General features: G+C 39.9%; 1 protein-coding gene and 1 long non-coding RNA gene across 10 annotated transcripts in view; one reads left to right on the forward strand and one right to left on the reverse strand.

Moving 5' to 3' along the window:
* The window catches only part of LOC134206484 (stromal interaction molecule homolog), a 142,118-nt gene that overhangs the window by 112,639 nt on the left and 6,467 nt on the right, over nt 1-23,012 (reverse strand). Inside the window, exon 1 of one of the 9 annotated variants that reach the window (XM_062682214.1) lies at nt 13,618-13,908. The exons of 3 other annotated variants lie outside the window; for them this stretch is intronic. The gene's annotated coding sequence lies outside the window, so the exon portion shown is untranslated. Of the gene's footprint in view, nt 1-13,136; nt 13,273-13,326; nt 13,592-13,617; nt 13,909-23,012 lie in introns of those variants that run through there. 5 more of the 9 variants (XM_062682208.1, XM_062682206.1, XM_062682207.1 and 2 more) reach the window with 5 other exon arrangements.
* Nucleotides 18,982-19,437, forward strand: LOC134212584 (uncharacterized). Its single transcript, XR_009979302.1, has 3 exons — nt 18,982-19,062; nt 19,162-19,244; nt 19,320-19,437. It is a non-coding gene; the product is annotated as an uncharacterized LOC134212584 (long non-coding RNA).

A 23,012-nucleotide genomic window follows, 5' to 3' on the forward strand; every position in this document is an offset into this window, starting at 1 on the left:
ATAAATTTCCAAAGGAACTTGTTGATGATGTTTGCTCACGTTTCTCCAACTTTGACAAAGTGAAGCTGACAAATGAACTTAAAGTGTTCTACACTAAAGATGAGTTTGCTGGGAGGAAAGTGGCTGAAATCATGAACGTGTTGGTTACAAACAACCTAGAAGACATTTTCTCTGAGACACATCGATTAGCTAGGCTAATACTAACGCTTCCCTCGACAACAGCATCGGTCGAAAGGAGTTTCTCAATTCTAAGAAGAATCAAAACGTATCTGCGGTCGACAATGGCAGAGGAGCGACTCAAATGGCTGATGTTAATGTCGGTCGAAAATGCCCTACTTCATCAGTTGAAACTGGATAGTAATTTCTTCGATGAAATAATTGATCGTTTTGCTCGCCGAGTAGATCGTAGAGTTCAGCTACTGTACAAATAATAAGTTCGATTGATGTAATATTCTTGAATGATTTACAATAAATACAGCAAAAAACTTTTTTTTTTAATTTTTAAACACGAAACGATTGTTTTTTTTCTGGAAAAATATTGGTCGGGTGCACAACCAGCTTTACGATCCACGAGACGCCTCTGCTTATGAACCACAACAAACCCATTTTGCGAGTCACCTACAAATTTAGGTACCCGACTGGATGAGGCCTTGGCTTAACGCATTCCAAAGATCAGTTTAACAATTTATGTATTATTATACTAGATAACACCTCATTCAAACTCTCAAACTAATTAACAAACCTATTAATTAACCAAAACAATGTATGTCACTACACCGACTTAGAGACACCATCGCTTGAGGTAGATTTGAAATTGAATTTTGACGAGATCCACCTTAACAACATTTATGAACTGTCATAAGACTAGTTTAGTACTATTCCAATTAACTCCACCACGCTGTATTTCTTCACAGATACGTATTTCGACTTCAATTATTAGGCCGTTTTCAGTGTCTCGTGCTTGGCTCGACTCGACTTGAGTTAATTGATTTTTTTTATTGCGATTAGTCATCGGCGTGGCAAAATTATGATCGGCGGCGCGCCGACCCAAAATCGTCGGCGGCGGCGTGGCGCGGCGGCGCACAGGTCTACTCCAGGAAATCCAGGAGGAGATTGGCCGGCTGAAAAACAACAAAGCTCCTGGGGTTGACCAACTACCAGGAGAGCTATTTAAACACGGTGGTGAGGCACTGGGTCATTACCAAGATTTGGGAGGAGGAAGTTTTGCCGCAGGAGTGGATGGAAGGTGTCGTGTGTCCCATCTACAAAAAGGGCGATAAGCTGGATTGTAGCAACTACCGCGCAATCACATTGCTGAACAAGGTACTCTCCCAAATTTTATGCCGTCGACTAGCACCAATTGCAAGGGAGTTCGTGGGGCAGTACCAGGCGGGTTTTATGGGTGAACGCTCCACCACGGACCAGGTGTTCGCCATTCGCCAAGTACTGCAGAAATGTCACGAATACAACGTGCCCACACATCATCTATTCATCGACTTCAAAGCCGCATATGATACAATCGATCGAGACCAGCTATGGCAGCTAATGCACGAACACGGATTTCCGGATAAACTGACACGGTTGATTAAAGCGACGATGGATCGGGTGATGTGCGTAGTTCGAGTTTCAGGGGCATTCTCGAGTCCCTTCGAAACGCGCAGAGGGTTACGGCAAGGTGATGGTCTTTCGTGTCTGCTATTCAACATTGCTTTGGAAGGGTAATACGAAGAGCAGGGATTAACACGAGTGGTACAATTTTCAATTAGTCCGTCCAGCTATTTGGCTTGGCCGACGACATAGATATTATGGCACGTAACTTTGAGAAGATGGAGGAAGCCTACATCAGACTGAAGAGGGAAGCTAAGCTGATCGGACTAGTCATCAACACGTCGTAGACGAAGTACATGATAGGAAAAGGGTTCAAGAGAAGAAAATGTGAGCCACCCACAGCGAGTTTGCATCGGTGGTGACGAAATCGAGGTGGTAGAAGAATTTGTGTACTTGGTTTCACTTACTAGAATTTATGTACTTGGTTTGTACTTACTTGGTGACTGCCGAAAATGATACCAGCAGAGAAATTCGGAGAAGCATAGTGGCTGGAAATCGTACGTACTTTGGACTCCGCAGAACGCTCCGAACGAACGCTCATTAGACCGGTAGTCCTCTACAGACACGAGACCTGGACGATGCTCGTGGAGGACCAATGCGCACTTGGAGTTTTCGAAAGGAAAGTGCTGCGTACCATCTATGGTGGGGTGCAGATGGCGGACGATACGTGGAAGAGGCGAATGAACCACGAGTTGCATGAGCTGCTGGGAGAACCATCCATCCACCGCGAAAATCGGACAACTGCGGTGGACACGGCGGGTACGTAGCCAGAATGTCGGACAGTAACCCGGTGATAATGGTTCTCGACAACGATCCGACGGGCACAAGAAGGCGAGGTGCGCAGCGGGCAAGGTGGATCGATCAGGTGGAAGATGACTTGCAGACCCTCCGTAGACTGCGTAGTTGGCGACGTGTAGCCATGGACCGAGCCGAATGGAGAAGACGCTTATTGTGCGGTATATAATCGTCTTCTTCCACTTCGGCCTCAGTCTGAATAAATAATAATGGGAGATCTCTTACACACTTAGTTTTTATTTCTGATACTGATATCCCGGAAAAAAATATGTGATTTTCAGCAACTTTGACAGAAATCTTAGCAAGTCCATTGCAGTATCAATCAGAGATTCAAATTTCTCCGTTTGAATTAAAAAATAAATATTTTCGTTTTTTTTTTTTTTCATTTTCAAACTATATAGGGGAAAGACGGATTTGGCAGGCTTTGTTCTACTATTGTCAGTGGAGTTTTGGCGACCGAATTTTATGAAATTTGGCCACAATATTTTTTGATATGCAAAGAATGTTTAGGCCAAATTTGAGCAAAATCACTCATAAAAAAACCCCTGACAATAATAGAACAAAACCTGCCAAAGCCGTCATTCCCTAGGTGTTTGTTATAGAAAAAAGCTGAAACTGTATCTTAAATTAAAAAGATCAATCTGAATATTCAACAGTTTGAAACCTCTTTTAAAAACTGTTGAACTCTACACTTTAACAATTAATAAAGTGTAGAGTTTAACAGTTTTCAAAAGAGGTTTGAAACGCAGCAGAGTCAACTATTGGCTTTGTAAATAATTTAGATCCACAATCTGCTGTACCCATCCTGCTTGCATTACTATATACCCAATCATAAACTGTGACACGAAACCACTACAATTAATCGCTGTTGAAAATCTAATAACACCGAGATTCACAGCGAATCTGGAGTCTCGAAGAAGCTCCGAACAGCGTTCGGGCCAAAAAGTACTAAGTAGTATTTTTTCCTAAATTCGTCATTTCATGTTCGTCATGAATTAAAATTTTAAACATTTTTTCGCATTCCACGACGATGCTCACGAAACATGGTCAAAATAGTCAAAAATAGTAACTTGTTCCGAGAAAAAGTGACTTTAGTGACTTGAGGTCGAAAAAAGAGACTTTTTTGTGACTGACTCGAAAAAAGTGACCAAATCACTAAAAAGTGACCCGCTACCAGGCCTGCATAAAGAATGTTAAGCATAAAATGCCCCGAAAACAGCCCACGTCATAAAGGTATTATGCCTAACATCATGGTCCCAGCAATCTCATATTTTTGCATCAACACATTTCCTGAAGGAGTTTTCGTAAGAAGTTCTGATGGATTTCCTGAATAAATTCCCAAACAGATTTCCGGAACATTTCCTTAAGAACTTTTCTTTAAAAAAACAGCTAAAATAAAATTCAAGGACATTTCCGAAAGCATTCTTAACCAAATTTCCAAAGAAATTCCTAAAAAAATTCAGAAGAATATCTGAAGAAATCTGCAAAGTAGTTTATGAAGGTATTTCCGAGCGCTATTATCAAGACATTTTCGAACAAACACCTCAAGCAATTTCAAAAAAAATCGTTAAGGAATCGCCAAATGTATCTCTAAAGGAATTTCCGGAACGATTCCTTGAGATGTTTTCTAAAGTTTTAGCATAGAAATTTCCCAATTAAATCCTGGAGGAAGTTCTGAAGTAATTCTTGAAATCCGGAGGATTTTCCTATGGAATCTATGGAGAAATTTTAAGAGGAGTACGTGGAGGAATTTCCTATGTGATTCCTGAAGAAATTTTAGTTGAATGGCTGAAGCAATTTCTGGGTGAACTTGCGAAGGAATTCCTCGAGGAATTTCTTAAGTAATTTACAACATTGTTTATGTGAGGCTAACAAAAAATTCTTTAAAAAAATATTTTTCGTAATATTTACTTTTTTGAATTGATTATTTTCTGATAGATCTGAATATGACACGTTTGTTTTTACCTGAAAATTAGTGTAAAACACCTGGAAACATCAGGGAATTTTGTTTTTACAGATGAGTTGACACCCTGTTTAAAATTATCTTAGTAATTCGTTCGAGAATACCTTTAGAAATTCCTTTGAAAATTCCTCTAGGAAATTGATTCCTACGGGAATTCTTTAAAAAATCCTTCAGCAAACATCCTTTGCAAATTCCTCATAAAGCGTGAGGGCGACCGAAGTAACAAAGAGTTGTTTCCCTAGTTGCGAACAAAACTCCAGGCCCGACGGAGTACCAAGCCTCCTTCTAATGGCAGCGACCATGGCGAACCTTGACGACATGTTCAGGTCAGCCTTGCAAAAATTCCTGGATAGTGTAGTGGAAGGTGGGAAAGACAGAGACTGGTGCTATTACCGAAGCCTGGGAAGCCACCTGGCGATCCATCGTCGTAAAAACCATTCTGTCTAGAGGGCATCGTGGTAATTTCACCAATGGGACCCCAATACTCCCATACTAGCTATATTCAGCCACATAATCCTACTGAAGTCAGAAGTTCGTAATCTTCCGGATCAATTAAAGAATGCTCCATCATCTGCTGGAATCTATCAGCACTGTTTAACCCTCAAGCCGGACCCAGGATTTGTATCAGCAGAGCATCGTGAATGGAAATATGTATTTAAACATCTCCACAGCAAATATTTATCGTCTTCTCAACGATCATCGTGGTTTATGATAATGCATAAGAAAATCAAACATAGAGAGTTACTGTTTCAACGAGGCGTCGTAGATGATCTATCCTGCGAGGCCTGTCCAGGAGAACCAGAAACCGTGGTGCACAAACTTTTCCGCTGCGAACGTGTCCGGAATATCTGGAGATATCAACGAAGTCGAATTACAGAACAAGAAGCTACACTACAAAGACTTGAACCAGAAGATTTTGTGTATCCTAATCTTCGAACTTTTAGGCGCACTTCTCAAAAATTTATATTTGAAGCACTAGGGAAATACTTTTGCTATGTAACAGAAACACATCCAGAAGACTTAGGGTTAGACAATTTTATATTTTACCTCTATGTAAATCACTAACTTGACAATAGAATAAAATTTTACAAAAAATGGGGTAATTTGGGCAACTGCTCATTTTTACTGATAATGTTAAAAATTTTACAATTGAAAGTTTACACTATATTACTTTTACCCTGTTACTAAATTTCAGAAAGCTATCACAAAAAAATCGTTTTTATTGCTAATAAAGTGACTTTTAAAGACTCGTTCCAAAAACGGTCAATTTATTATTAACATTTATATTAACATCTATTAACATTATTATTAACATATAACGACTGAAGTCGAGTCAAGTATGAGACACTGAAGACGGCCTTACTGTTGAGGTCGAAATACGTAACTGTCAAGATACAATTAAGTGGTGGAATTCAATGGGATTGCACAAACTCGTCTTATGACAAGTGAAGACATTCCACTAAAAAGCTCAAACTAATTTTCTTAAAAAAATCGATATTTTTAATTTGCATAAAATGAATATAAAATGTAATGTTACTCTACCGTACTCAAGGACAAATGAATTCTTACACATTGAATTTGAAATTCCATTGGAAGCAGTATATTAATGTATTGATTAAAATCATGTTTAACATATTTTCCTTAGGGTGGCCAAATTACCCCGACGCCCCATACTTGATCCCACGAGAAATTTGCTTGAGAGGATCATCCTCAACAGGCTGACCGCTGTTGTAAAACGACCTCTCCGTAGCAAAACGGTTTTGCACTCCAATTGCAAATTGTATTGAGCCGATTCTATGACGCTTCCCCTAATGCCACTATCCCGAATGTCACTAACCCGAACGCCAATACCCCGAAAGACTATTGCCCCGAATAACCCGTTACCCCGAATGGTCACTACCCCGAATGACCATTACCCCGAATTTGTCAAAAATTTAAAAAAAAACGTACTCACTTTCTTGCTCACTTTATTACTTCATTAGATTGCGTTTCAATAATGAAGTTGAAAATAGAAACTAATCAGCCCAAAATAACATATTCAAAATAATTAAAGTAGGAGTCATTTACTCACCCATCTTATTCCGGGCTACCGCGTTGTTAAAAAGAAGGAAACATTTACTTTTTCACATCATCCTGGCCAAATGCAAATGCGTGCTTTAAAAGAAGTTATTTACTCTTCCACCTTATTCCGGGCAAATGCGTGCTTTAAAATAAGGAGGCATTCACTCTCGCATTATTCCGGGCAAGTGCGTGCTTTAAAAGAAGGTGTAATTCACTCCCCCACTTTATTCTGGGCAGATGCGTGCTTTTAAAGAAGGAAGCATTATTCCGGAGAAGCGGATGCTTTAAAAGAAGGAGGCGTTCAGTGTTTTGCATTAAGAGTCGCGCACATATGATTCGTTTGCGTTGCGTTTGACAGTTTTAAGAAATGTGCCAAACGCAACGCAAACGTATCCTAGGTGCGGGCAAGCACGTGTTTTATAGGGGTATCATTTACTCTACCACCTTATTCTGGGCAAATGCGTGCTTAAAAAGAAGGAGAAATTCACACTTTCGCTTCGCATTATTCCAGGCAAGCGCGTGCTTTCAAATAAGATGCCATTCATTCTCCCTCCTTTTTCCGGGCAGATGCGTGCATTAAAAAAAGGAGGCATTCACTCCCTCGCACTATTCTGGGAAAGCACGCTTTACAAGAAGGCGACACTTAACTTTTCAAAAGGTCCTAAGTAACATTTTTTTCATGAATTAATTTTAATAGCGCAATCAACAGAACAACATGAAAGCTTTTGATTGCAATACTCAAATTAATTCATGAAAAAAATGTTACTTAGGTCCCTTTGAAAAGTTAAGCGAGACTTACTCTCCCATCTTATTCCGGGCAAGTGCATAATTTGAAAGAAAAAAGTAATTTACTCTCTCGCCTTGTCCCGGGTAAGTGCGTGTATTGTATTTAGCGTATTAACATTATTTGTTGCTGAACATATTTATATCCGTTCCATAGACAGGATATAGAATAAAGAAAAAGAAATAATTGTTTATTACACTGAAAGCAACATCAGGTTTTCACAAATTTCTCGTGAAGGTCGTGAAGCCAGATTTGCTTTCATTCTCTCCGCTGTTCTCTATATAAACACCGTCTCTAGCAAGGTCTCTGTCATTCGCTCTTTCGCATTATCCCGAGCGCTCTCGCCTCAAACATTCGGATAATTGTTAGCATATGCAAAAGTAATTAAAAATATTGCGTAATATATTTAGGGGAAACCGCCAAATGTAGAACGGCTAATTTTGTCGTCTATTGTAGAACCCCCATAAGAAATGCATGTACGTTCAACGAAATTAGCCGTTCAACATTTGGCAAATTACACTATCCAACAAAATTGAACTTTTTTTCGCTCCCTTCACCCATTTTCCATGTACTCAATAGATTTTTTTTCGCTGAATTCAGGTACGTATTCAGATTTTCTGTAACACGTCCAGTTTTTTAGATAAACGCATTTTAATTCACGAAAGTACGTATTTTCATAGAAATTTGGTTTCTCTCCTCTGCAACGCTGAATTTCAGCTCCTCACTGTAAGAATAAAGTTTGAATTTTGTAGAATGGGCCTTATAGAAAGCATTTGGGTTGTTGGATTTCATTTGGCACGTACATTTGTTGTGAAAACGGAATTTAATTCACAAAAGTACGTATTTTCATAGACATTTGGTTTCTCTCCTCTGCAAAGCTGAATTTCAGCTCCTCACTTTTAGAATAAAGTTTGAATTTGGTGAAATGGGCCTTGTAGAATGTATGTGGGTTGTTGGATTTCATTTGGCACGTTCATTTGTTGTGAAAAACGGAATTTAATTCACAAAAGTACGTATTTTCATAGAAATTTGGATTCTCTTCTCTGCAAAGCTGAATTTCGGCTCCTCACTTTGGGAATAAAGTTTGAATTTTGTAGAATAGGCCTTGCAGAATGCATATGGTTTGTTGGATGACATTTGGCGCATTGATTTGTTGTTAAAAACGGATTTTTTGGCTTTACAAAACAGAGAAGCCGAATTTCTATGAAAATACGTACTTTTGTTAATTAAATTCCGTTTTTCACAACAAATGTACGTGCCAAATGAAATCCACAAACCCACAAGCATTCTACAAGGCCCATTCTACAAAATTTAAACTTTATTCTAAAAGTGAGGAGCCGAAATTCAACTTTGCATAGAAGAGAAACCAAATTTCTATGAAAAGACGTACCTTTGTGAATTAAATTCCGTTTTTCACAACAAACGAACGAGCCAAATGAAATCCAACAACCCAAATGCATTCTAACAAGGCCCATTTCACCAAATTCAAACGTTATTCTAAAAGTGAGGAGCCGAAAGTCAGCTTTGCAGAGGAGAGAAAACATATTTCTATGAAAATACGTACCTACTTTTGTGAATTGATTTTCGTTTTTAGCAACAAATGTACGTGCCAAATAAAATCCAACAAACCTTGCATCATGCAAGGCCTATTCTACGATATTCAAACCTAATTTTCAAAGTGAGAAGCCAAAATTGAACTTTTTTAGACCAGAGAAGCCAAATTTCTTTGGAAATACGTATTATTGTGAAATAAATTACGTTTTTCACAACAAATGAACGTGCCAAATAAGATTCAACAACTTACTTAGATCTTGTACGATTTCTTCTATATAATTCAAACATCTTTCTTAAAGTTATATACCGAAAACCAGTTTTACAGAACAGAGAAACCAAATTCCCATAAAAATACGTAGTTTTGTGAATTTAAACCCGTTTTTCTCAAAAACTGGACGTGTTACAAAAAATCTGAATACATGACTGAATTCAGCGAAGAAAAATCTTTCAAGTGTGTGTGTATCTTCAATCTAACCCCCACTGTCCGGCAGTGGTATTATGGAAGAAAGCTGTCTTTAATAAAGTCAGCTTTAGCCCGGGAGTTAGAAGGTGTTAGCTCTACTGCAGCTCCAGTGACCCATTTCAGACTGCCTGGTAACTCACGTCCAGTCCGAGGTCACTTTCACTTGCAATAAGCCCCGCCTGTTTATGCTACCATTATCAATTGGATAATGGATCCATAAACAAACTTCCGGATTAAATCCAGCGCGTATTTAGTTTTTGAATCATATGGAAACATATTGAAACAATCTCACCAAATGGATCAATCAAGGTAACTCATTTTGCACTCACCGCATCAAAACAACGGCGGCACTGTATATGCATATTTCTATTCATGTGTGTTTGACAGAACATGTCTATGGTGGCGCAATCTGTTCATTTCATAGCGGCAGTTTTTGCTTATTGATTGGTCCATTGATAAAATTCCGGATAAATGAACTGAGGAAGAGAGGACCACAACTAGTGTTCACGGAAAAATCACTACTCTTCCTGAGCCATTCCGAGCAATTCGATATTGATCCATATTTTCCTTGTATTATCACACCAAAGACTAATTAAGACGTCACTGTAGAGCTCATTCGAGGGACCACTTCTAGTACTGCATTTGGTCCCTCGGTACCCAAATTTGACGTTTCTGTGCAGACCCAAGTTTTTTATCTACCTTGCGATAAAATAGAGTTACTATTAGCCTATGGTAACACCATCTTGTTTGGAAGAATACTTTTGATTTTGTTTTGTTTAGCAATGCAGTGCAAAATGCAATTGCAAATTTATTCTATTATTTTTTCTTATTTTTCAAAATTGGCGTCGTTTTAGAATGAGGATATCTATTCGTCGATTCTGGGATAGACAAGCAGTACTCACGCAGCGCTTCTATCATTCTCCATATTTTACATGTGTAGCCATCGGTGAGAATTTTCCCTGGCTTTTAGTGAGGGACCTTCAAATTATAACCAGCGTGGGCGTGGTTTAACATTCCAAACGATAACACTTTTTGACTCGTGTGCGAGGTGGCAGCTAATCGGGTAATGGATCAGCCTGAGAACGAGGGTAGTCTCGCTGAACTTCATAGGAGCCCACTCTGGCCATGTTTGGCTATAGAATGGGGACTCATCAGCCACCAACTCAAAAGCTCGCCATCACCCAGGAATTCGTACTCCTTTTCTGTAATCTGTAAATGTCTGGAGTGGCAGATTGGAACTACATGTTCTATTCAATTGTCTTATCCTCACTGCTATTGAACAAAGACAAATATCTATTGTGAAGTAGTAATAAAAAACGATGTTTGTAATTTTTTTTTGGATATCTAATTTTATTCGTGTGGGTGGTTATTTGAATTTGAATTTGAAATATTGTATGACGTCGATTTTCAGTCAGGCAAGCACCTGTCAAACTTCGACCAGAGGGTTTTTGGACAACTGCACAGTGGAGGGCCCTCATACAAATCCCGGACAAAAACTGAGATTGCGTTCAAAACTTCACGAAAATCATGAGAAAACAATTGAGGTTTTGTCCGGCTTTCCGCCACTGTGAACTGGTACAAAGTGTGGGATTGTTAGGAGCAAGTATTTGAAGCCGCGGCTCAAATCACGCTTAAATGTAACTGAGGTGGCAACCGGTCTCACGTGTCAACAGGATTGCAACTCATTCATGCAGGAGCTTGAAAATAAGTCCTTTAAAGAACTGCGAATTGAAGATCAGGGCAATTTGCTAAAGCTGAACGATTTATCGGGGCAGCTCCATAGACTTCATCGTCCGGTTCACCTACATCTCAATCGAGATTATTATACGACAGCTCAAAATATAACGGAACTGGGAGTGCAAACCAAAACGTTTGGAAGTCTACGGCACCGGCTGTTGGATTACCCCAAATGTTTGTTAAATTCTGTGGAAATACGGCCACAAATACGATTCGGCAAACCAAAGCGCTTCAGGAGGAATAATAACCAACAAACCGGCATTTTTTAATATTATTAACTGATTTTTTATGTCAAATGGCAGTTCCTGCCACATTTTTTCAATGTTTTGATTTACATAACATTTGGAAAGTTACCGTAGCAACACATGAAGCAGTACTAGCTACTCAGCTCTGTACATGCGCCAAGGTGAGAGCATAATGCGGTTGTTCAATTTTCTATTCTGGTACTCCATGAGCACTAAAAAACTGAGCTCTTGTATGGGACATGAACGTCTTAATTAGTCTTTGATCACACATTCAAACATATTTTCACCAAATACATCCGTTATACAAACTACACAAACGTTTTCGCGCGCTCTAATAAGAATACACTTGAGTAAATGTCACCAAACTCGTAAATCTCAAACTTCAGATAACTTAAACTTTTTTCTTCTAGTACATATGCAAAATATATACATCAGCCGAATCTATTTCTTGCGGAAACGAACAAAAACGTGACAGCAAATTTAAAATCAACCATCCGCGCGCATGGCTTGCTGCCAGCGAAGAAAAATCTTTCAAGTACACTGAAAATGGTTGAAGGGAGTAAAACACTGTTGACTAGTGTTACCCTATATGATTTTCGGGGTAATGGCCTTTCTGGGTAATTGGGTATTCGGGGTAGTGATCTATCGGGGTAGTGACAATCGGGGCAGTGACATTCGGGTTATGTCATAGAACCATACAATATAGAACCATAGTGAGCCTCAAGATGGTCCGGACCATGTTGGCGAGGGTTCCAAGCATCTTGGGATTGTTCTAACATACCTGACGTCAACCATTCGTAGTTTTCAAAATGATCGACTGGAAAGGAACCACACAGAAAGCTGTTTATGTAACAACATGTCCAGACATTTGCTATCCTGTAAGCTACATGGATAGATTCAAAACAAATCCAGCAAATCAACACTGACAAACATTAATGCGCATCGTTTGATACCTGCCAGGAACTTCAAGATATTGCTTGAATACTAGGTGTGATGAAAATGTAGTTCCATTGACGGAAAAAAAAATTTGTAAAAAATAAATAATATTACTTCCTAAATTTATTCAGTTCACAAAGTGGAACAAATTTGTTCATTATAATGACACGCTCCCATGATTACTATTGCCTTACATTTTTTCAGATGTCTGAGGCATAATTTGGGTTGTCATAACAGGGCATACCAAACTGGTAAGTTTCGTGATGTTTTTTTGTTACTAAATAACAGCAAAAAACATCACCATAAAGGTCAACAGTTTGCATTAAAGCATAATTTTGAACATTTGTATGTAAGCCTTGAGGTGTTTGTTTCAATGCATCGCAGTTTCTCTCTTTTTTGACTAATCTCATATAGACTTCAAAAAATAACAATAATTGTACTGATTAGAGGTAGCTAGTTGTTAGCAAAATTCATTAGATAAAGAGAAATGTTGTTTTATTTTTGAAGTACCGGGAATTGCTTAGCAAGAACTAAAATACTTTGTTAGATCACTAGCCCTTTGCTTCATCTTCTTCTCTTCTTTGTTGGCATTACTCCCCCTTACTGGGATATTGCCGCCCCGCAGTTCAGTGTTTATTAAGCACTTCCACAGTTATTAACTGCGAGGTTTCTAAGCCAATTACCACTCTTGCATTCGTATATCATGAACACGATGATACTTTATGCCCAGAGAAGTTGAGACAGTTTCCAAACCAAACATTGCCTAGTCCGGCACCGGGAATCAAACCCAGCCACCATTAGCATGGTCTTGATTTATAGCCGCGCGTCTTTCCATTAGGCTGAGGAGTAGAATTCAATGGAGGCGACTTTTTTCAATACATAGAATGCTTTACGTTTGTCAAAAAAAAATTGCCTAATTTTAAAATTGATTGATTCGGCATGTACCTGGTGCATAATTTTTTATTGTATAATATAAGCTCGAGCATTTACCATAACTTATCTCCAATTAGTTTTTTTTTCTCTGCGGTACACCCTAATCACCACACGCTTTCTCGACTCGTCTCATAGTCGCAAAGTAGATCTCCCTGCTTATGTTCCTCGGCCGCGCAGAATTTTTCGCAAATATTTCTTCCAGGGGTCGACACAGTCCCAACGCGGTTGTCGTCATCGTCACCTTCACCTTTCGCTATTCACGTAGTGACTTTTCCTGTCTGCGGTGGTGGCCACCCACAAACCTACACATCGATTTCCGCAACTCATTACCGTTTCAGTTTCACTATGATGGGTGGCAATTCACACGTCCCACTAAACGTCAATGATGATCTATTCTTCAACCAGCAATCCAGCGATCGCAAATCGCTGATTTCACGCCAGAGAATCCGCTGTCCATTATCACAATCAGCACGTACGGACGGAGCCACTAAATTCGCGAAGCACTTCTTACTATAAAAGAACACTTGGGTGTATATACCTTCGATACGTCGTCGAAACACAAGCACATGCAACACCGAGAACAAAAAGTACAGTCTCATCGGACGTAGGCACCCAGAGCCATGTAGGTTGGTATCACCTCTAAATCATCCACACTAGACTCGAACTGAAAATCACTCGCGTAGAATATGGGAATACAACCGTTCCGTCGGGCGGTCGAACAACAACTTGATCGTCGGACGGGACGAGCCAGAGCTTCTCTCTTTCTACTACTGTAGTAAACCTCCACTACAACACTTTAACAAAACATCGGGGTGAAAAAAGCATTAATTAAATGTGTAAATAATGTGCCTTTAATGATCTTCTCCGATCTGGATGGGTGATGGTAGTGGTTTTCGGTCGCGGTCGCGGTCAACAACGTCAAAACTTCAAAACAGCACAATCCACATCCCGGACCGAGTGTCAACCACGGTTTGGTTGGGTGGTTTGGGTGGGATGGTGGTGGAGTGTGTAAACAGCTGCGGGTCTGTTCGCTCTTGTGGATTTTAGTCGGGAGATGAATTCTGCAGTGCATATGCTCTCGCTCTGAAAATGAAAGAAAAACGATAAATTTTAGCAGGGATTCCAGATCTGATATTTTTCATTTTAATAATTAATTATTTATTTTTTATTTAATTTTTCAATGATAACTTATTTATAAGTTTGATTGGTTGATTCACTATACAGCGATTGCAAGAACCGTATTGTAGGCAATTACTTATGATGTAAATCACTCTAAAACCAAACGATTGAATCGAGAAAGGCATCGTCACCGCTAGGTGGATTAATCTTGGCTTTCATTTCTATTACACTGCATAGAGCTGAGCAAAAGATATTTTAGTTACCAGATAAAGATTGTCGCTGTCGTCGCTGTCCGGAACATCTTTTGCTGGCAAGGATAGGGGATCTACACGTAAAAAAATTAATGTTGTACACTGGATTCTGTTTTTACACGATTTACATTTTCTCAATTTTCCACTCCTCCTAAATGTTTTACATATATTAGTAATCATGTGATTTTTCTTTGATTTATTCTGGATTTTTTGAAACATGTTGCGAAGAGTTTGGTCGCAAATTGAAGGCACACGATTAAAAATACGAGCGAAAAAAAATCGTGTAAAAATAAAATTCTGTGTATATAATTGGCCCTGACGGCAGCGCGAAAACAAAATGGGGGCTGGGTGATGCTTTTTTATTTCACCCGGCAAGGCATATAGGACGTCAATTTTAAAATGCTTATTAAAACGTTAAAACACGTTTTAGCCAAAAATAGTTTGATTTTTCGGGTTAGAAATTTGATTTACTTTTAGATTAATAACACGAAAGTTGAATTATTTCGATTTAAAAAAACATGTGTTGATAAGTAGCCTAACATGTAGTTTTCCAAGATTCTTACCATACATATTCAAAAGTTTACTATACTTATTTGCCGAAGCAGGCGCTTAATGACATTTTGAAACTTATACTTTTCATTAACTTATGAATGTTATTAGCTTTTTGATATGGGATCATTCATTAGGTGGCATAATGAAGAGTATAAGTATTTTCGAATGGTTTTTTGCCATAACATATAAGGTACGGCAGGCATGAAGAATGTTTTATAGAAGTTGATTTGAAAGCGAGCGGAGGGCAATATTTGTCATGGCATAAATCTCACGACCTTCCTTCTACCAAACTCCCGTATGAAGGGGGAGGAAAGAATATCAGCGTGGAAACTGATATATCTCCACTGGCAAAAGGAAGGTGGTTTGATTTGCTCATATACCATCGCGTACGGAAGGGTTTCTATCGACGAGTACTGTCTCTAAATTTCTAATATGACATCAGCATCTAGTCAAATTTGCACCATTCCTGATTTACGCCGATCCGGCTTTGAACACGGTGTTATAAGGCACCGGAGTCAACCCTTGCATGGACCTCACTGTTTACAAAGGCACCCATGGGATCACAAGAGGCGACTATCTACAACAGGTAGAGATAACGGCCCGGAGGGGGGCCCTTTTAACATGGAAACAAATTCTACAAACAACGAAGGAGCATACGGGGCGAATATTTTCGCAAAGAGTGGGAAGCTGCAGCGATCTCCAGTGATGTCCCAGGCAGCAATAGCGAGTACCAGTAGTACGGCCAAGACTGCTGAGAACCAGGCAGGCCAACAGGAGCTCGGATCCGGGAATAGGGTGTCCACCCAAAAATCGGAAGGTAGTGCTACTCAGGAGGAGCTACAACTTGGGAGGTCCAACCTGATGGAGGTGCGGAGGCGAGTCAACGAGCTTTATTACTTCGTGAAGGACAAGCACAATGTTCACACGAAAATCTTCTAGTGACGAGCATTGAGTCCGCCGTAAAAGCAGCCGAACACGAACAGATCGCGCTGAAAAATGGAGCCGAAGCAGCTGAAAAGGTGCTGAAAGATGCCGCGGAGCATACAGCAGTTGAGACACAGCAGGCACCCAAAAGTCCCCGAATCACTCGCACGGAAAAGCGAAGAAGAGATTCGCCTGGAGAGCAGAAAGTTACGAAAAAGCAACGGAACGTGCAAGACTTCGCCAGCGTGATGAAGGAACGCGTCAAGGATGGTGAGTGGCAGCCCGTGAAAAGTCAGCGGGAGAAGAGGAAGAAACAGAAGGAGAATGTGGAAAAGAGGAAGGAACAGAAGAAAAAAAAGGGTCGTTCTTCTCGGGAGAGAGTTAAAGGTGATGCCCTGATCGTAGAAGCGAGCGATAAAACGTCGTACGCAGCGATCCTGAAGAAGGTGAGAGAGGACCCGGAGCTAAAAGACTTGGGTGAGAAAGTGGTGAGAACTAGGCGTATCCAGAAGGGGGAGTTGTTGTTCGAGCTGAAGAAGGATCCCACGATCAAGAGCTCGGCCTTCCGGGAGCTCATTTCCAATACATTGGGCAGTGACGGTAACGTAAGAGCTCTAACGCACGAAGTAGTGGTCGAGTGCAGAGACCTGGACGACATCACGACGGAAGACGAACTGAGAGATGCACTGGTCTCACAATGCAAGGTGGGGGATGTGCAAATGACGATTCGACTGAGGAGAGCTTAGCACACAAGTAGCAGCGATACCAACAGAGGCTGCCAACAAAATGGTGGAGGCGGGCAAGGTGAAAGTAGGATGCTCGGTGTGCCCGTTGAGATTCGCCCCACGAGTCACCAATCAGATGGAGCGATGCTTTAAATGCATGGCGTTTGGCCACCAGGCGCGAAACTGCAAAGGCCCGGATAGATCCGGTCTATGTAGGAAATGTGGTGAAGAAGGACACGTTGCTAGAGGCTGCACGAAGCAACCAAGATGCCTGCTCTGAAAACCGGAGGACGGAAACGACCATACAACGGGTGGCTTCCAATGCCCTGCATACAATAAGGCGATGGCGTGCCGGGATTATTGAAGATCAACCAATTAAATCTCAATCATTGCGACACCGCACAGCAACTGTTGTGGCACTCGACAACAGAAGCAATATGTGACGTGGCAATTATTGCTGAACCGTATCGGATCCCTTCTGACAAAGGCAACTGGGTGGCGGATTCATCGGGGATTGCGGCTATCCAAGTGATGGGCAAATGCCCTATTCAGCTCAAGCGAAGGTTTCGTCATCTCCAAAATCAACGAGATCTTCGTTTGTAGCTGCTACGCACCCCCATAATGGACTTTGGAGCAGTATAACCGGATGCTGGACTTACTCACGGATAAGCTGATCGGCCGAAAACCGGTAATCATCGGAGGCGACTTCAACGTTTGGGCAGTGGAGTGGGGAAGTAGGCTGACTAACCACAGAAGTTACAGTTTGCAGGAGTCGTTGGCAAAGCTGGACGTCAGGCTGTGCAACGAAGGTATTTTTAGAACATTTCGCAGAGATGGCAGGGAGTCCATCCTCGACGTCACGTTCTGCAGTTCGTCGCTGGTGAGCAACATGAACTGGAGAGTTAGTGAGGACTATACACATAGTGATCACCAGGCGATCCGGTATAGTGTTGGAACACGAATGCCGACGGTACAGCGAGAGATAAGGAATTTAGCGGTGCCACAAATCTCGATGCAGATGAGCTGACAGAAACTCTTGCGAGGGCATGCGATGCGACGATGCCAAATGAAATGGTCTGAAATAGTCTGAGAGGAGCGTAATATAATCTTCCGTGAAGGTAGATCGGCCTTCAAACGGAAGATTAAAGTCAGCTAATTCAACTGCTTCAAGGAGTTGTACCGGGAAACTGATGCTGATCCTTGGGAAAACGCTTATCGGGTCGTAACAGCGAGGATCAGGGGTCCAGTGACGCCTGCGGAAATTTGTCCTGACAAGCTGAAGATCATCGTTGACGATCTCTTCCCACAGCATGATTCTACGATGTGGCCGCCTACACCGTACACAGATGAAGATGGAGTAACCATTGCAGGTATGCAAGTCTCCAACGACGAGCTGTCATCAGTGGCGAAAGGTCTGAAGATGAAGAAAGCTCCAGGTCCGGATGGAATTCCAAACGTGGCTCAAAAAACTGCGATACTGGCGTTTCCAGATTTGTTCAGGATGGTGCTTCAGAAATGCCTAGCAGATGGTTACTTGCCGGATAGGTGGAAGATCCAGAAACTACCCGAATAAAAAATATTATAGAAAAACAATACAATTTATTGTAACATCACTATCCAGTTTTCCGCGAGCAGTAATGGCCGCCAGCTTGCTTGCGGTTCAGTCTCTGATTTGACGTGTCTGGAGGTCAACTGCACCCATTGCTCTGAGCATTCTGACCAATGTTGCATATAAGAAGGTGCGGATTCAGTGAATTCAAGCCTTCTTATATACCACATTGATCAAAACGCTCGAATGGTGGGTGCAGTTGACCTCCAGAAACGTCAAATCAGAGACTGAACCGCAAGCAAGCTGGCGGCCATTGCCGCTCGCGGAAAACTGGATAAAACACAATAAATTCCCGCATAGTTGAAAACGGTTTGCCCTATTGTTGTTACTAATAATATTTATTAAGGAGTATTGTTACTACTTGGATTATAATCGTTTTACAATGAAACTACAGGTTGATCTAAAACTAGTATTGTACAGCACTATACCGTTTGCAATAATTGTACACTTTATTATTCTTTCATAATTTCATATCGTTCATTCTTTTGAAACAAAATTGTAATAAATTGTGAATGAATTATAACTGGTATAGCCTCGGGTATTGCAATAATACAGCACGTGGTTATAAAATAATTATGTATCTTCTTAAGTTGTTGCGCTTCCACACATACTTTGAGAACCGTATCATTTCATGATAAATTCACAATAACCGTTGAAGTTCTGCATTAAGTATGCGTTTGGTTTTTGATGGACTGAAATATTAATTTTCCGTGTTTGTTTATAGTCAGAAAAATACTGTTGCGATGGAACCAGATTTTTCCGTAAAAGTTTTCGTATGCAGTTTCTCGCACCGAAAAAAACAGGTAAGTGATCGGAATTCATATAATAATAAATATTATAATTATTATTGTGAACTAATAAATATAATGTTCTTTAATGGTTTTTCTTTCGTTCCCAAACAGGTCCTGAGTAGGAGAATCGAGATGATCGCAATCTCGGGAGGACTTGGTTCGGAATATTTTTAATCATTTTTATAAATTAATTGGTAAGTCACGTTTCGTAAATTAAATAACGGCTGCAGATTTATGACATAGGAATTTCTCTCCACTATTTCTTGCAGTCCATACTACATCCTCACAATGGGGGCAGCTTCCTGGAGACCATACATCCCATAATATGGATTTTTGTTTGCAGACGACACATTAAGTTTACATTATGTTAACAATAAATCGTAAAATAATAATAATGCATAAAGATCGTGTTTTATTAAATAAATAGAAAAATATGCTAATTGCTCTTCCTTCCAGTAGAAGATAAAGGATACGGTATGTCGATTTTTTCTTTAATATCATTCTACGGTTCATATATTACACCCCTTATTGTTCTCAGCTAAAACAAGGATTGTAACTGGACCGTACCACATACTGTGAGCCGAAAATAATGTACTGGAAAAAATCCTTTTTTATATGTTAATTATACTTAACCGCCTATTACCCATATAGTCGATTGGTCGAAAACAGTATACCATACTGCGAAAACCATTCACCATGAGGTTAGTTTATCTTAAGTATGAACAAACATCAGAATGGTAGGGATAACGTTTTCTATTGTTATGAACGTTTTGAGTTATGCTCCAATTATGGTTCATGATTATGCGGGTTTACAACAGACTTTATTGAAGATGAAATAATAGAAATACATTAGAATGTATTGTTATGAACCATTTGTTAAATTCTCGCGTAACATATGATTACGGCTTTTAAAACCAAAACCATGATTTTGAATTTTCTAGCATAAACGATTGCTTCGTAAATGATTCTTTATCGTAGGTAAAACTATCTCTTAAGAAACACATTTATTGCTATTTTGAGAGAACGTCTTATGAACCATTTGCACCATAGTGGTTTTTAAGTCCTTCGTTGGCGCCCTTAACTACCATGCGGAATGTTTGCTTTGCTTTTTAGGCCGTTCACTTTATATTGTTTATTTAGAAAAACTAGCTTCAAGTTATTTCAAAATGTATATTCTTACTAGGTTTTTGATATATCGCATAGCAGAATTATTTTGGCTAACAAATCCGACGGTGTTACTAGCTTTGAGCAAACGGCTTAAAAACCAGACGTGTTGCCGGTAATGCGAGTAAACGGCGCGACTTTTGTTTTAGCTGAAATTTCGAAGATTTCGAATAGTTTTTCCATTAATCTTTATCTGCTGTTATAATATAACCATTTACGTATGGCATTGACATGGTTTTTGCAATGAAATGAGCTTTTACTTAATAAATGAATTAAATTACTCATTGAAAACTTGAACCTCATTTTTCTCGGTTCAGCATTGTTGGTTTTTCGGCCCTAATCATATGTTGGTCGAGAATTGTAAATGAAGTTTTCGCATTAAAACGTACGGGTTGTTAAGTATCGTAACTATACAAAATCTGAGATTTTTTCATACACTTTTTTTTGTAAAACAATAGAGTGTATCGTAAATACATTGTTGAAATATCCGAAGAAAACCGTTCAAATTACATTACATTGAATTGTATTTTTATAGTAAAACAATACTATATTGGATTTCTTAACCGTTCAACAATGAAATTTTAAGAAAAACAATGCATATTTGCGGCAATGGGATAAATATTGTTATATGCCCATATGCAATTTGAACAACATTTTCAGAAGTTATCATTGATTAAAATTTATACAGTAAATGTTCTAAAAACAATTGGAAGTATTGTTACATTAGAGAACTATGTTTACGTATTATATCCACGATGTTGATACAATATGGACAACCATCAAGAAACAATATATCTTATTGTATACCGTAGAGCATATGGTAATTCAATCGTTTACACTGTTGAGCCTATGGTACTATCACTGAGATCGGACCGGCTTATCGGAAAAGCAGTTCGGATTCCGAAAAGGCAGATCGACGGTGGATACAATCAGGACGGTCATTGAAGTTTCAGAGAGAGCGGCCAAGAAGAAGAGGCGCGGCAATCGATTCTGCGCTGTAGTAATGATTGACGTCAAGAACGCATAATAAAGCAAAAAAAAAAAAAGAAAAAAAAAAGTCAAGAACGCATTTAACAGTGCCAGATGGGAGGTCATCGCCGCAGAGCTGCACGGTATGCGGGTTCCTGACTACTTGTTTAGAATCCTTGAAAGTTACTTCCAGAACCGGATCCTGGTTTACGAAACGAATTCGGAGCAGAAGTCGATTAGGGTTACGGCAGGTTCCATACTATGCCCCACGCTGTGGAACATTATGTTCAACGGAGTTCTAAAACTGAATTTGCCCAAAGGCATGAAGATCTTCGGATTCGCGGACGATGTCGTCCTTACAATAACCGGAGAGTCGTTGGAAGAAGTAGAAATGCTGGTGGCGCAAACGACCGACGCAGTTGAAGACTGGATGAATGGAGGCAACTGCCGAGAGATCCAGCGGATGCAGATTACCGTAGGAGGGCACAATATACCGTCCGTGCGGGCTTTAAAGCATCTAGGAGTGATGATCGACGACCGATTGAATTTCAACACCCATGTGAACTATTCCTGCGAAAAGGCGGCTAAAATGGCCAGTGCGTTAGCAAGGATCATGCCGAACGTTGGTGGTGCTAAAAGCAGCAGTAGACGTCATCTAGCAGCGGTATCATCCTCGTTACTAAGATATGGAGCTCCAGCCTGGGGTGCTGCGCTCAAGACGAAACGTAACCGCAGAAAGTTGAACAGCTTGTTTCGCCTAATGGCCGTTCGAGTCGCGAGTGCGTACCGAACCAGTTCCTCGGAGGCAGTTTGCGTTATCGCAGGGATAATACCAATCCAATACAAAGGAAAATTATCAACCCCAATACAAGCCTCTTCTGGAGTTCCTCAAGGATCTCATTTAGGTCCATTACTTTTTATTTTATTTGTAAATGACCTCCCTCTTGTGCTTCATAAATTGAATGTCTTAATTTATGCAGATGACATGAAACTTTTCCTAAAAATCAAAACTGTCGAGGATATCGATACATTTAAAGATGAAATATTGGTTTTCCATACATGGTGTAAAAAAGTCTTCTACAGTTGAATATAAAAAAATGCAACTTAATAACCTTCAGCAGAAAACGAAACATACTCAGTGCAAATATTAGTTTTGATAGGGTGGACCGAATTTCCATTGCCACCATATGTAGCTCGTTGTAAGCTCATCAATATTCATTCACTGAAAGTGCGTCGAGATTTAGCAATGGTAACATTTATAAACAATATTGTTTCAAACAGAATTGACTCAACGGAGCTATTATCAAAACTTAATTTGTATGTTCCATTACGATCTTTAAGACATCGTCAAATATTCTCCGTAAATTATCATCGAACAAACTATGCAAAATATGGCCCAATGAATCAAATGATGATCACTTATAATAAACATTGTGACACTATTGACTTATCGATGTCCAAAACACAGCTGAAACAGATCTTCTCTCGTATTATAAGCTAATGACACTTTACAATAAGTTTAAACAGTATCAACATTATTTAATGTTATTTAGAATAGTTAAGAATACAAATGTAAATAGGTCTACAATTATGATTGACGACAATAAATAAATAAAATCTGCATAACCCTAGCAGAGGATATCGAGTGTTACCAACGGAGAGATACCAGAAATGTGAGGAAGACGGTGAGACATGACTGTATGGTGAAGTGGCAATGTGTCGACGTGGGTGTATAGGGAGCATGGAAAGGTAAACTTTTACCTCACAGAGTTCCTGTCCGGACAGGGCTGTTTCCGCCACTATCTGCATCAGTGTGGCTATGCGTCATC

This window comes from Armigeres subalbatus, chromosome 1 (assembly GCF_024139115.2).
Source record: "Armigeres subalbatus isolate Guangzhou_Male chromosome 1, GZ_Asu_2, whole genome shotgun sequence".
NCBI classification, from domain to species: domain Eukaryota; kingdom Metazoa; phylum Arthropoda; class Insecta; order Diptera; family Culicidae; genus Armigeres; species Armigeres subalbatus.